This window comes from Thunnus albacares, chromosome 2 (genome assembly GCF_914725855.1).
Source record: "Thunnus albacares chromosome 2, fThuAlb1.1, whole genome shotgun sequence".
Lineage (NCBI taxonomy): Eukaryota > Metazoa > Chordata > Actinopteri > Scombriformes > Scombridae > Thunnus > Thunnus albacares.
Genome location: NC_058107.1, coordinates 20,448,292 through 20,461,642, shown reverse-complemented (window position 1 = coordinate 20,461,642; position 13,351 = coordinate 20,448,292). Strand labels below are relative to the sequence as shown.

At 42.8% G+C, this 13,351-nt stretch overlaps 1 protein-coding gene and 1 long non-coding RNA gene across 5 annotated transcripts in view; one reads left to right on the top strand and one right to left on the bottom strand.

The window, feature by feature from the left end:
- Positions 1–13,351, bottom strand: part of emid1 (EMI domain containing 1) — a 56,272-nt gene that overhangs the window by 33,916 nt on the left and 9,005 nt on the right. The window lies entirely within an intron of this gene.
- Positions 9,498–13,229, top strand: LOC122996253. The gene is made up of 3 exons (XR_006406976.1): positions 9,498–9,716; positions 12,630–12,693; positions 12,800–13,229. It is a non-coding gene; the product is annotated as an uncharacterized LOC122996253 (long non-coding RNA).

Here is a 13,351-nt window from a genome sequence, read left to right as displayed (position 1 = left end):
ATTATAAATTTGTATCATCAGATTTGGAGCCATTTGGTCCAAAAAAGAGAAAAAAGTATTCACAAGCTGAATCCGTCAAATATTTTGGTGCCATTCACATATGTTGGGAGTCATAAGGAAGTCAGCCCTGTCAACCAAAGAAGGACACTTAAGTTCCTGCTCTATAGGGCCATAAATGTGGAAGCCTGAAAAAGTTTTTGACATATGTGCCTGGCGTGCAGTTTTCATTGGAATGAGTGAGTGGCCATATTGGGACACAATACTCAGTCCTCTTGATACACCCATGATTGAGACACATCACCTCTTAAAAAAGGTCAGTTGATCCAAATTACAAAAAACAAAAAATGGCTGATAAAACATTTTACATGTTATTTTTTTTTACACTGTAAGCATGAAGTGGTATCTGAAATGTCTTATAATAAACCCCTAATCTGTAGGGTTAGATACCACTAGTGCTAAGAGAAGAAATATGTCTTTTTTTAATTTAGGTGTACTGACTCTTTAAGTCAATATGTCAGACAGATCTAACAGTTAGCTACCAATCTAAGAACCAACAACAGTAAAGTTAATTCATTTCTGAACTTTTAGATTTCTTGAACAGACTTGACTAGAAATAATGACCTAAAATATTAAAGCTGCTCTGATCAATATTTTTATACTAACAATGGATTTAATGACCATGTGTAATGTGATGACTACACCACTCTTCCATCTCTCTCAGCTCTACAAAGCTTCACAGCTCTGCTGTTTTAGTTTCGTCTCATTGCTCTCAATTTTGTTTCCAGTTGCAATGGCTGCTGTCTGACTGGTAATTACACTAGAAGCAGTGACAGCTACATCACAGCTAATTGCTAACATCAACCAATTAGGCACAATACAGCTGCTCTTTTTCTTTCCTTTATACAAGTCCTAAACTGTAACTGGGATACTGAAACATTTTGCAAGAGAAATGGAGACAACTCCCCACAAAGGTTCAATGATGTTTAGATTTGATGAGAGTCTCATGGAAGACTTCCTGGCGTTCATTAAAACACACAAATCAGCAACGTCTCTGAGGGCAATTTCATCTTGGAATGAGACAGGAAAAAACCATGCTCCTAGTCCTCTATAAAGGCCACATATTCCTTGGCCCACTGTACAACATTATACCACTTCTCTTTACACATCTACACCTTTCATCAGCAATTTTATACTAATGCTGCGTTTACATGGATTCAGGCAGACGACAGACAGACAACACCTTCTGTACGGCATCGGGAAAAACAAACAAACAGTCTAAGTGAATGGCAGGACAGCAAAAAGAAACATGCATGACGATATGTTGCTATGGTGAGGTCGTATTGTTTACAAAGAATGGAATAAAATATATTAAATACAATTATTTGTGTCTATCATTTTATGTAATTATTCTAGTAATGCATGTAGCTATAAAATGCAGTTTTCTCTTAATGTTAAGGTAGGTCATTCATTCATTTCCAACATGGATAGTGAAAGGAGAAATGCACTTGGTGTATCCCTTAAAATTATTAGCTTCTCGTTGTCCAGTTTTCTCCTTTTGTGAGGGAGCTACGTAACATCCGGTTGTAAATTCAATGGTGGAGGATGGCAATAAAAATATTTTAACTTTTGACAACTTTTGACATCTACTGTTGCCAGTATTCTCTGTCAGCTTCACCTAATTTTACTGTCCTGCTCTCGTCCAATAAAATGATATCCGGTTCGCTACTGTCTACTGTCTGCCTGAATCCATGTGAACGCAGCATAACTTTCATTCAAACAACATTAGTAGAAGAAGCGAGTGAAAGCAAACTGCTGATGTTAGCCATCCACGCTCAGATCGATCCTTCAGGCACTTCCAGAGAGGAGGGCAGCTGCTTGTTGCTGACAGAAGCTGCCTCCGTCTGACTGAGAACCTCCTGAAAAGCTCCAGCACACTCAGCTGCACTTTTGGAACAAAAAAAGTGAACTGGCGGTAGCTCAGGCTAAGGTTTCTGCACTGTCAGGTGCAGCCAGGGGAAAGGAATTCCAGCTTGGCGAAAAGAGCCGCACTGATGGATGAATGATCCTGAGCAGTGTTTGTAATTCATCTCCCAGCGTGACCTCTCCTGTCCCTATGCGGATCTGAGAGTGTGTGAGGCCTCCATCACAATTACACGTCCGCAGTGAAAGCATTAATCCGAGACTTAAACTCAACTGTCACTCACAGTGACCTCCGGAGTCTCTGTATGTCTGGCAAGTATCCATGCTGGCCTCAGCGATCAGTCTAACACTGAAAATGAAGAATCATCAGCAGAACAGAGGGCAGAGAAACCATGACAATAAAGAAAAAAGTGTTTCCTTGGAGATCTCAGGCAACCATCTTCCTAAATGTTAAGATACTTCTGTAGTGCTCCCTTTGGCTTTAATCATTCTTTTGATTTGCTGACACTAAGGCGCTAAAAAGGGACACATTGTACTCTCTTAGCATGACCAGTTCACAACATACAGTTCTGAAGTGTTTGAAGGAATTTAAGACTGACACCGAATGAGTGTGTGAAGATATTTCCTATGATAGCCTTGATACTAGTGCTGCCACTTGAGGAACAATACTTGCCATTCTTCTGCAGGAAAGCACAAACCCTGCACCCCTCAATTCTCTGCACTTTCACCCCTTTGGCGTCCCTTTGGCTACCCACCCACACCCAGGAGGGTAGTGGTGTATGCACTGTAGGAGGGTCAGATAGACCATGCAAAGACAAGGGAGCCTCAAATCTAATTTTATGAAAAGATAAATGACCTCAAAGGAACACTGTGGTTATGGCTCGTAGAGAATCATCATGGTTATTACTTCAGTCTGTTCTTTTTCCTTTTAACAGTAACATGAACAGGCCTTTCCAGTTAAGAAAGCCCCTCCATTTCCCCTTCTCTCCTTCTCCCTTATATTTTTCCTTCGCTTGGCTAAAGACAACAGTGCCATCCCATTTCGTTGCTTGTAACAACAAGAGAGGAAGAAAAACACATCCTCTTTTCCTTTCTCACTTTCTACCTGGCAGCACTTGAGGAAACGTGTCCCCCTGGAGCTCTGCCACCCTTTCACTAGTACAGCCATTCTCCTTTTACATACTCGTCTCTTTCTCCATCTAGGAGAGACGGGATAGATTATCCACCCCCCCCACCCCCCCATTTGAGCAAAGCCAGAGGGAAGAGAGGGGGGGTGAGAGCTGAGCTCGGACTTTCAGAACAAACTGTAATTCTCTGCTTTGTCTCGGGGTCGAGAACCCATCTGGCCGCAGATTTAGTATCTCCGCTTCAATAGGTCTCTGTTTACTCGAGTGGCTAGGTTTACACAGGCAAACTGAGGGGTTCATATAAAACGCATAAACTGAGAATAATCCTTTTGGTCTTTTGTAAATAGGATGTAATGATGGGGGATGTCCAAAGAGGGTAACCATTTTCAAAAGACTTAGAGGGGCCAATTTGTGTGCAGGCAGTGGTTCAGTACCAGATTCTCTGCACTGTGTAACTGTGGTTTCTGACATATTAGTATCAGCATTTACCAAACTTCAGATAGACACTGATATAATACTGCTTCTAATTTTGGTATTCAGGCAATTTATACAAATGAGAAAAACTACAAATATGTAACCGCTGGCGCACCCCAGTAGCCTACTGGTTAAGACGCATGCCATATAACCACAACATCCGCGGTTTGAATCCAACTGCAGAACTTTGCAAGTCACCCCCATCACTCTCTCCCTTCAATTCCTGTCATCTCTCCACTATCCCTATTATAAAGGCATAAAATGCCCCTCCCCCAGCCAAATATAAAAAAATTATATTTCTGGATGTTTTTATTTATAGTACCTTACTGTAGCAGGTATAGACGCATTTTAGTCTGTTAAATGGTTACGGCGTAGCAAGAGAATCTGTGCATGTAGCCTCCAAAAGCTACCACCTCCTCAAAAATGTAACTCCACGTCTGAGCTACAGCCAGAAGAACTGCAATAGGTCGGCTTGCTTGTATTTTCTCCTACAAGTTTCTGATACCAGTAGAGACAAAATAGAGAACACAACATCACATCTCATATATTACATCATAGATATTTCTCTTCTGCAATTCTTGTTACTAATACACCAATACTGACATATCACTAATACTGCAATATGGGTCTGGCCGATTTATCAGTTTAGTTCGAGCAATAGTTTCCTTCTCAGTTGCGAGACGTTAGAAATCTTTTCATGGCTGCACCGTATTGTTGCAGTCACAGGTTGTCAGTCGTCATTTTTGATTGGTTGATTTCAAGAAGCAGGCTCTCACATAATAAGAGCCTCTCTGAGGGCAGACGCCAGAAGCAAGCGTAGAGGAAGTGGAGAGAGAGTAGACGCCAGAGGAGAGTGTAGAGGAAGTGGAAAGAGTAGAGACAGAAAAGCGTGAGAGTGCTTCTCATGATAACCCTCGTTGCTGAAGTATTTTGGTCTAGTTTCTGTCTGTGTATATTTGGTCACCTAAATGAACTGAAACTAACACTGAGTTCAGAGCATAGCTGGCATCAAGGGAAGAGTGGAGCGACTGCAGGAAGCAGGCCGAGCTATAAAGGAATATACAGCAGTTGCCGTGGTGATATCAAGGAGTGAAATCCAACTATGTGGCACGAGTATAATATAACACAAACAGCGAGACTTCCATTGATCTACAGCACTGGAACATTAAAAACTTGTGTATTTGGTTATTTTGAGTGTTTTATGTGCTACATGGTGTCTCCACAGAGCTGACCTGGTCTCATGGGGCCACATGTGGTTCCCATCAGGTGAGACGCAACCCTTCAGGAAGACAATATGGAGGGCAGCCAAGAGAAATACTACGCACATGACATCATCCTCTGTCCCTCATTCCTTCACCCACATTCGGTGATAGCAGCGGATAGAGCTCTAACTCCGGCACAGTAGCAGTGATTTGCGGCCCTGTCAGGCCATCTGTCATAGAGCAAACATGCGGCTGATATATGAAACAGAATGAGACAGTGAGCGTGTGTCTGCGTCCTGTATCAAGTTTATTGATTACTGCGACTCAGCAAGCGTGACCCAAGTCGTTTAATTTTAGTGTGAGTCACATGTCTGTCTGTGCATACAAACTTGATATATGTGTCTGTGCTCATGAGAGCAGGTGTTTTTGGTGCCTTAAATATGTCTGCATGTGTGTGTTTGTTTGCTGCCAGGCCCTCACTGTGAGCTCAGCATGTATGAGTGAGAGAGCCATAAACACCTGAGGAAGCAAGAACACACAGACACCCTCTCCGGACTGTATTTATGGTCCTGATTGAGGTGGGGGAGGGGGAGTTGTCATGCACGGCTCGACTCAACGTTCTGGTTGTGGCGAGGGTCCAACCAAAACACCGGGGCTGTTAAAGCCCCCCCTGGATGAGTCTCTGGGGGCAGTGGAGCAGGCGGAATGCAGGCCTGGGTTTAGAGGTTCAGGGGTACGTCCTGTTGTTAATGAGCTCACCCCGCTGGGCCTCTCTGGCCCTGAGCCCCCGACACTGCCTCACCAGCCGCACCAGCACCGCCGCAACGACATCCTCCTGCCGCAAAGACTGGAGCCGGACCACTGAAGCATACCACACTTCCTGAAAAATATGCACATCACTAAGCTCCCCTGAGATGATCTGAACAAGATGTGTGTCTCCCACTGCACAAGAAAAAGGTGAAAGAAAGTGCCAAAATGCTCCGTGCAGTGCTGTGCTGTTGAAGCGTACATGCGTGCCTGTGCTGGCCAATGTCTGTGTGTGTGGATTTTAAGAGGAGTCCCAGAGATGTGACCCCAGGCGATGCAAGACAGCAAAGGAGATGGAAGCTCTTTCCTAAATGATGCATGTCTTACATGCTCTATTAGTGCGGGGTAAACAGTACTCTGCTCCCATAAAATATGCAGACTTTCTGTGAAGCACTGCAGTACTGAAGAGGGTTTTAAATGTAACATGTGGCAGGGAATGTTTTTCTATAGTATGTAGCATATTTTATATTCAAAGGCAATAATTTACATACTGCAATAAAAGCATTAAATAAGACATGAAACCACATTTTACAAGCATGAGTATAATTTTAAAAGAGACACAAAAAGAGACGAATAAAAGGGAGTTCATGGTATAAGTGCAGGGTGGATAATGATGAATGCTGAAGGTTGACAGACATGTACTGTACATAATTTTCCCTCGCCAGGTGCACGATAATTACTGTATATGTATGACAATTAAGTACTTTTGTATAATATACAATCAATAATTCTAAAAACTTCTAAATGTTTGATGCTTTTCGACATGCCATAATTTCAGGTTTTTCTGCATAACAGTGAAATAGTACATTAAATATGTATAACAGAACACTGGAGCTGCCATAAAATGATCTAATCATATTTTTTGTGGAAATTACGGCACAGACGTGTATGGATTCACATACATTGCATACGCAGTTCTGGGTGCCCCACAGTCTGGATGTGAAAGTATGATCTAATAATAATAATTCTGGAGTCTTTGTACAACTATTTGATTTTTGGCACCTGGCACAGCTATCCTGCACAAACATTGACACATGCCTTGTAGATTTCTTTCTTGTAGAAATAGATTTCTCATAGTTCTCATGTTCTTGACAGTAAAGCTTGTACAGGTTAATGTAAAGTCCCGCTTTGCCAGCCATGTACAACTTCAGCTTCATATATCAAACATTTGATCTCAAAATGCATGTTCTGTTATCCTCCACTCTTCCTTCTTCTAGCCAATCAAGTGAGGTCATCTCTCTTTAGTCAAGACTATTGGCTGCTCAAGGGGTTATGCCTGCTCCTCTGTCAGGTTTGAGCTCTGAAAGCCAACCAGGCATGTCTCTAATTACACCTCCTGAGTGCTGGTGCAATTCATCCAAACGTCCTCTCCGCTCTCGTCCTCAGTCCAGAACTAATCACAACCATCAGCACCACTCCCCTCATCCCCGTTGAGCACCAGATCGACCACATGAGCAAATGGAAATATATGCAAAGATCAAGCTCAAAAATAGAGCTCAAAAGTCAGACCGGGGCAATGACTTTTAAATTCTGCATGAGGAGGAGCTGTATCCAAAAGTTTAGTGGCTGGGAAACTGAGACCGAATCGGAGGGGGGGGATGTTTGGGAGGTCTGTGATACAAGAGGCCATAAATGATGTCACCACAACACACCACAGCAAGATCTCTGTGATGTGGTGCTCTGTTTGTGGTTTAGTATACATGGGAGTGGAGGAGGTTTGAAGGTCGGCTTCATAAAATCCCCACCCACTGAGGCACAACACTTGAGGCTCTCTTATGTGGTGTTTTGTATGTTTATGAACTCAAAACAGTGGCAAATGAGCATCTACATCATCAAGACTACTGGGAATGTACAAAAAACCACAGACTGAAATGGTGTAAGAGAAATATATCTAACTAAAAAGTAACATTTTTTATTGTATTTTTTTGTGGTCAGGAATGTAGATATAACCAGGGAGTGGTTGCAAAATGTGATGATGGTAAGAAAGCAGATTTCACAGGACTCATATTATAAAGTGAAACAAGAGGATGAAAAGTTTAACTACTTTTAAAGAAAATATGGGAAAATATTGCTGGCGCCATCCTATAAAATGTGAAGATTTGCTGTTTTTCTTTGTCTTAAAAAAAAAGAATATCGTCATTATTTTGGACTTTGTTAGTTGCACCCATTTATAAAAGAAATAGTAAAAGTAAAAGGCTGTAAAAAGAAATCCACTGCACAACTTCATGGAGCTAAAAACTAATACAGTGGATTCAAAGCGGATAGGTAACTGGAATCTCAGTCGAGGGATGGTGATTTGCAGTAATACCAGGGTAATGGAAGAGATTATCAGCCTTCCTGATGGGTGGCAGATATAAATTAGGTCCATTGAACTCATCACAGCTGTATGGGACCAAAAGCACCCCAAGCGTACCCGCTCCATCAATGCTGCCATTGTCCCAGCGCTTACATCAAAACGCCAAATATGCTTCATTACTTTCTCAGAGCTCACCTGAAGATAGTAGCGCTGTGTTATACAGAACCTACGTCGTGCCACTCTATACCTTCGAGCTGAGATATGGTAAAATGTTGAAGGGCAGGGAGCAGAAAGGGTTAATGCAGCTTTAATGACATCAGTCGCTGAGTAGATCAGATACGAGGGAGTCGAGGTAGATACCACACCTCCACTGGTGAGGGGGATTTAAAAAAGGGCAGGATTTTGAAGGTTTTTCTTTTCTTTATCTTTCCACGTGATAAAAGTTTACCAATTCATTTGGCCTTATCTTGGCCAGCAGGAGACTGTCTTTCTTCTCTCTGCTCCTGATTGCATGACCTGTCAGGCTGTGATTGCGTGATCTGTCATGCTGTAAAGAGCCTGACTGTTTGTGGGTCACTCAGTCAGCACACCAGTCCACTTAAACTACTGGTGAAGGGAAATGCCTTTGCTTTATTGGGGACAGAAGAATACTCCAGCTGCCATGGCGTGTGTGTAAGTGTGTGTGTGTCTATTTTCATCCCTAAAAGTTTTTTGGGTTTTTTTTTTTTGCCCTGCTGACTAGGCCCACTATATTTCTTTCTGACTGCAGGAAAAACAGTTTTCAATGCACTCCCGGGGGAAGTCTTGGGAAATAATAAATAAATCAGTGAGCAGAAGAGGCATTTCCAGTCCAGAAGCCAGATACATAAAACTTAACTCAGATTCAAGGCTAAGTATGTATGAACTTTAAAAAAGATTCAGCTGAAGAATTGCTGTCTTTCTTGAAGTTCACTGCCATTTATTTTAGATTTAAGAACAGACTAAACGTCAGAAGATGCAAGTCAGCAGATGGAGCTAAATCAATAAACAAATGTAGTTCTTCATGTACAGACAAGAAATCAAATAAATAAAACTACCACCATCACTGTGCTTCTCTATTGCCTTCGGCCTAATATCGTAAGCAAACACTAACCATAAAAACAACAAGGGTTATAATTATAATTCTTAGGACTATAATTATTATTATACGGTCTGCAAGCTTTGTGCTGAATGCTCTATAAGTGGTTTGCATGGAACATCGCAGAATAATGTGCCAATCAAAATTATATGATCATAAATATTAGTATATATTCCAATTTAAATACTTGAGCTCTTCTATGAGGTATAATTTGTGGATTTTCTTAAACCTGAAGCACATACCAGCATACACTCTCAGAAAAGGAAGACAGGCCGACAGAAAGAGAGAAAAAACTTCCCTCCACTGTTTGGTTTAGTTTACCTTAGGTTAGCTCTTCAGTACTTTCAGCGGTGTTGTTTGTTAATTAATGACTATTATGACAATTCCCCTGAGAAGAGCAGTATGAGCTGCAAGGACTGGACGCTCCCATGTCTAATTTCAACTAGAGGCCTCAGCCCAGTTTGCCTCGACTTCAGCTGCTTCCAATTTGGGCTCAGCACTTGTGCTGCGCTTGTCGTTTACATAACCATGAATATCAGCTGCTGTGGCCTCTTCTGCACGCTGGCTGCTTCCCGCCTCCCTGTATGCGTTCATGTGTCTTTGTGGATATCCTGGATGTTGGTGTAAAAGCAGCTAAATTTGACATCAAATCTGTTTTTGTGAATGAAATGGGAACAAGAGAGAATAACTTATTTAACACCTGCTATTGCAGACACAGTGGAATCCAACATGTGACTGAAAGAAAGGAGAAGGGCTGAATGAAAAGGTGTTTGGTAAGTGTGATGCTTTTGATAGCACTGCTCTGTGTGGTCTAAGAGGAGTGGGAGTGGAGGTCACCTGCTCTTGTTCAGCTCCCTCCTCCCTGACCTCAGGCTGGGGTCCCTCCACTCACAGCTACTAAAGCAGCTAATCACACTGAACAGCTGCATCCTTCACTGTACAAATCCTCAACACCTCGCTCTCCCACCCACACATTCACTCTGGCAGTCAGACAGACACATATACCGGCATCCACGCACTCTCACTCTCCCTTTGCTAATGGCGAACTGCAGCCGCCTGATGTTTAAAGCACAGGGTTTAGCGTGTAGGCCTGTGATAAGCCACGCTGAGCTGTGAAAACACAGATTACATTTCTACGGCTTATTACAGACAGCGCGCCTCTGCCTCCCAGCCATACCCGTAATTGCGACCCAAAAACCGCAGCCTCCGCTTGGCTGCGAGATACGGTTTGATGGGGACCCCCGCGGCAGAGCTTTGACAGCCGTGCTAATTCAAGTCTACGTTCCCCCATATGTTCTGCTGCGCGGCAGCCCCCTCCTGCGATAAGCTGCAGCCACATTTCTTTTAAGTGCTTTCCTCTATAAATCTTATCAGGCCCGAGATATCAACTGCTGTCATCCTCACACTTTTAATGTTCAATCAAAATTATCAGAAATAGGGCAAAAGTCCAAAACATCTATGAATTTTACAGTTTTCTGCAACTGCTGAGTCTGCAGTCGGCTTTCACTGCTGCTCTATATGTTGATGCTGACGCAACCTGTATGAGATAGAGTATTTGAGAGCCAGCTCTAATGTAATAATGTGGCTTTTATTAGACACATTTGATATTCTCATATCACAAAATTGCCTCCAAATGAGGTATAATTTTGATATTTGTGTTTGATGTAGCATAAGTTGGAATATCCCATCTGAAAACAAGCATTTACTTACTTGGAATGCCAAAGCCAACCAGGCATACATTAAATCCCTGTTTCTGGCAGGCTATGAAAGTGCCTCCATCTGCAAATACTTAGAGATCTTTTTTTCTCAGGCTCAATCAGAGATAAAGACCATTGTGTTCCAGGTCCAGAAGTAAGACAATATCTCCCAAACCCCATAGAAAACAATTAGGACCCAGTAATTACACCATGGGCCTGGAATTCCAGCCAAGTGCTGAGGTCTGGGTGAGGAAGTAAGAAAAAGAAAGCGAATGTGAAAGGTGCCTGTCTGATGCAGTGTTATTATCCTCTGCTTGCCCTCTGATGGAGTGAGTTTGTTTATCAGCCTGGGTGTGACGTAATGTTTTGCTTTCGGAGCCCTCGGTTTGAATGTGATAGGCCAAAAATCATTACAAGCCTGTCTATGACTGGATGACAGCATGGCGTGATCTCTCCCCACAATGTTCTCTCATTTATCTCTGCACTCTGCGCACTGCTGTCTCAGTTTTGGAAACGCATAATCCAAAACTTCAACAGAGACATGTTATCTCTTCTTCAGACTGGACCTGTTGATTTACATATGTTGACCAGTCGACTGGCAGGCAGGGGGGTGAGAATGGATGGACGCAAGAGAAAACAATTCTCTCATCTCCATGCGAAATGTAACCATGTAAATGGCTGTGCTTTCAGCTTATAATGCACTTCCTTTCCTCACTTGCACTTTTAGGCAGCCCCCAACCCCAGAGTTTTGCCAGTACGGACATTGTTGAGATCTACTGTAATGTAGACCGGCCCTGGGAGTCCAACACGGCCGGGGGCTTTTGGGGTGGCCTGGTGAGAGAACTGGGGAGATAAAAGCAGGGCGGCATGATAAATGAGCGGATCATACACATTTTCTACAGTCTGTGAAAAGCAGACAAGCAGCGGAAAACGGATGATGGGAGTGAATGTATATAACCAACGCTGGAATGTCAAGAGATGTCTTTAAAGATACATGTATCCGGAGTTAGCAATTTACGACCGCAGGAACTTTCCCCAGGTACTAAGAACCTTTGGAGATACACAGTTCCTCAACCTGCATTTCCACTGGGGGGATCAGGGTCTAAGTTAAGTTACAGGGAGATTGTTTTACCCCCCAAAAAGTACCTCTTCGGGGGGTAGTACTTTCCAAAAGTACAGGAACTTTGTAGGGCAGGGTTTGCAGGGATGACTGTCGCTGATTCGTCAAACACACAGAACGTGGCTGCCGTTATGTAAATTAATGTTAAAGTAAAGTAAGGCATTGTTGTCTGCCTCCTCACTCATTTTAAAAAAAGAGCAAGAGGAATAAATAGAGATAGCGTGAGCGAGCTGAGAGCACTAGTGTGCAAGGAGATTGAGCGGCAGTAGAGAGAACAAAGAAGTGAATGAAAGAAATAAAACGTTATTTTCTGATTGTTTCATGGTGGTTATCTTCTAAAGCACAAATAAATAACCATCAAACACTCAACAAATGTACTGTAGAGACAAACATCCTTAGTTTCAGTTTCATTTTCCTTGCCTGCATTTCTCCTTTTCATTCATTCATTACATCCAACTCATGCAGCACTAAATACAAAGAACAGGACAAATATGTTGTTGTTTCCTCGTGTTAATACTGCATCTCTAAATGTTGTCATCAGTTCTTCCTCGGTCTAATTTACATGATCTACCTGGTTCCTCAGATGCAGTGGAAACACAAACAGGGCTGCACCACAGGGACTTCAAAAGTTCCAAATTTAGTCCCTGAGTTTAGTTCCTTGGGTCCAAAGTGCCTGGAACTTTTGGTGGAAATGGGGCTTATGAGATTTATGATATCCGCAGTTGTATGTTTTTTATGTTTTTCCTTGAGAGTAGATTTTGAAAAGTACAGTAGGATGATGTTTGTTATTTTATATTAAAGAGGTGATTCTTTCACTGACTTCTTTTACTTTACCTTCTTTATTTCATCTCAACTCGGTGTCAAACAAGTGCTCACAGACGTCTGAAAATCCACAAAGAAACGCAAGAGATCTGAAAATGGAGCCACACACAGGTATTAAGAGCCTGGATTTGAAACTTGCACCCATTGAACTACCAATGCAGCTTTAACTTCACTTGGCAACACTATGGCAACAGATTAAGCACAATCCGGTCTCCAGCTTTGCCCGTGTGGCAAGCTTTTATTTCTCCTTAAAGCAGCGGCTGAGGAAGACAGCAGCGGGGTATCAAGTTCTGCGCTGGCAAGAGGTTCTGCTCACACGGCAGGGGCAGAACAAAGTGCCGGTGGCCCTGGATAGCATCCATGGTGCCGGAGAGTAACGGCACTGTGAATGGGACCTGTCACTTCCACTCAGTGCCGCCTGTGATCTGAGCCACCCGGAACGACGCTCAGATAAGTGGCTAATCCCAGTATCCCTGCTGGCTCGACAGCCCCCTACTGCCATGACAACCAGAAGGGAATCTCCTCCAGCAACAACTTAATTGGATAATTTCCTCCCTGTTTGATTGTGTGTCACTCTGCTTTTGTTAAGTAAAGTCTGGATTGTCTGACTGTGGGTGTGTTTTTTTGACTTTGAGAGGGGGGAAGGTCTAAATCAAGCATGATACTCAGGCAGTTTTGATATGCGCCACTGTTAGCTCACCTGGGAGTCGGGGCATAGAAGAGAAAAACAGCCTCTGCTCTCAGTGCCACAAAAAAGGGACCGCATCAA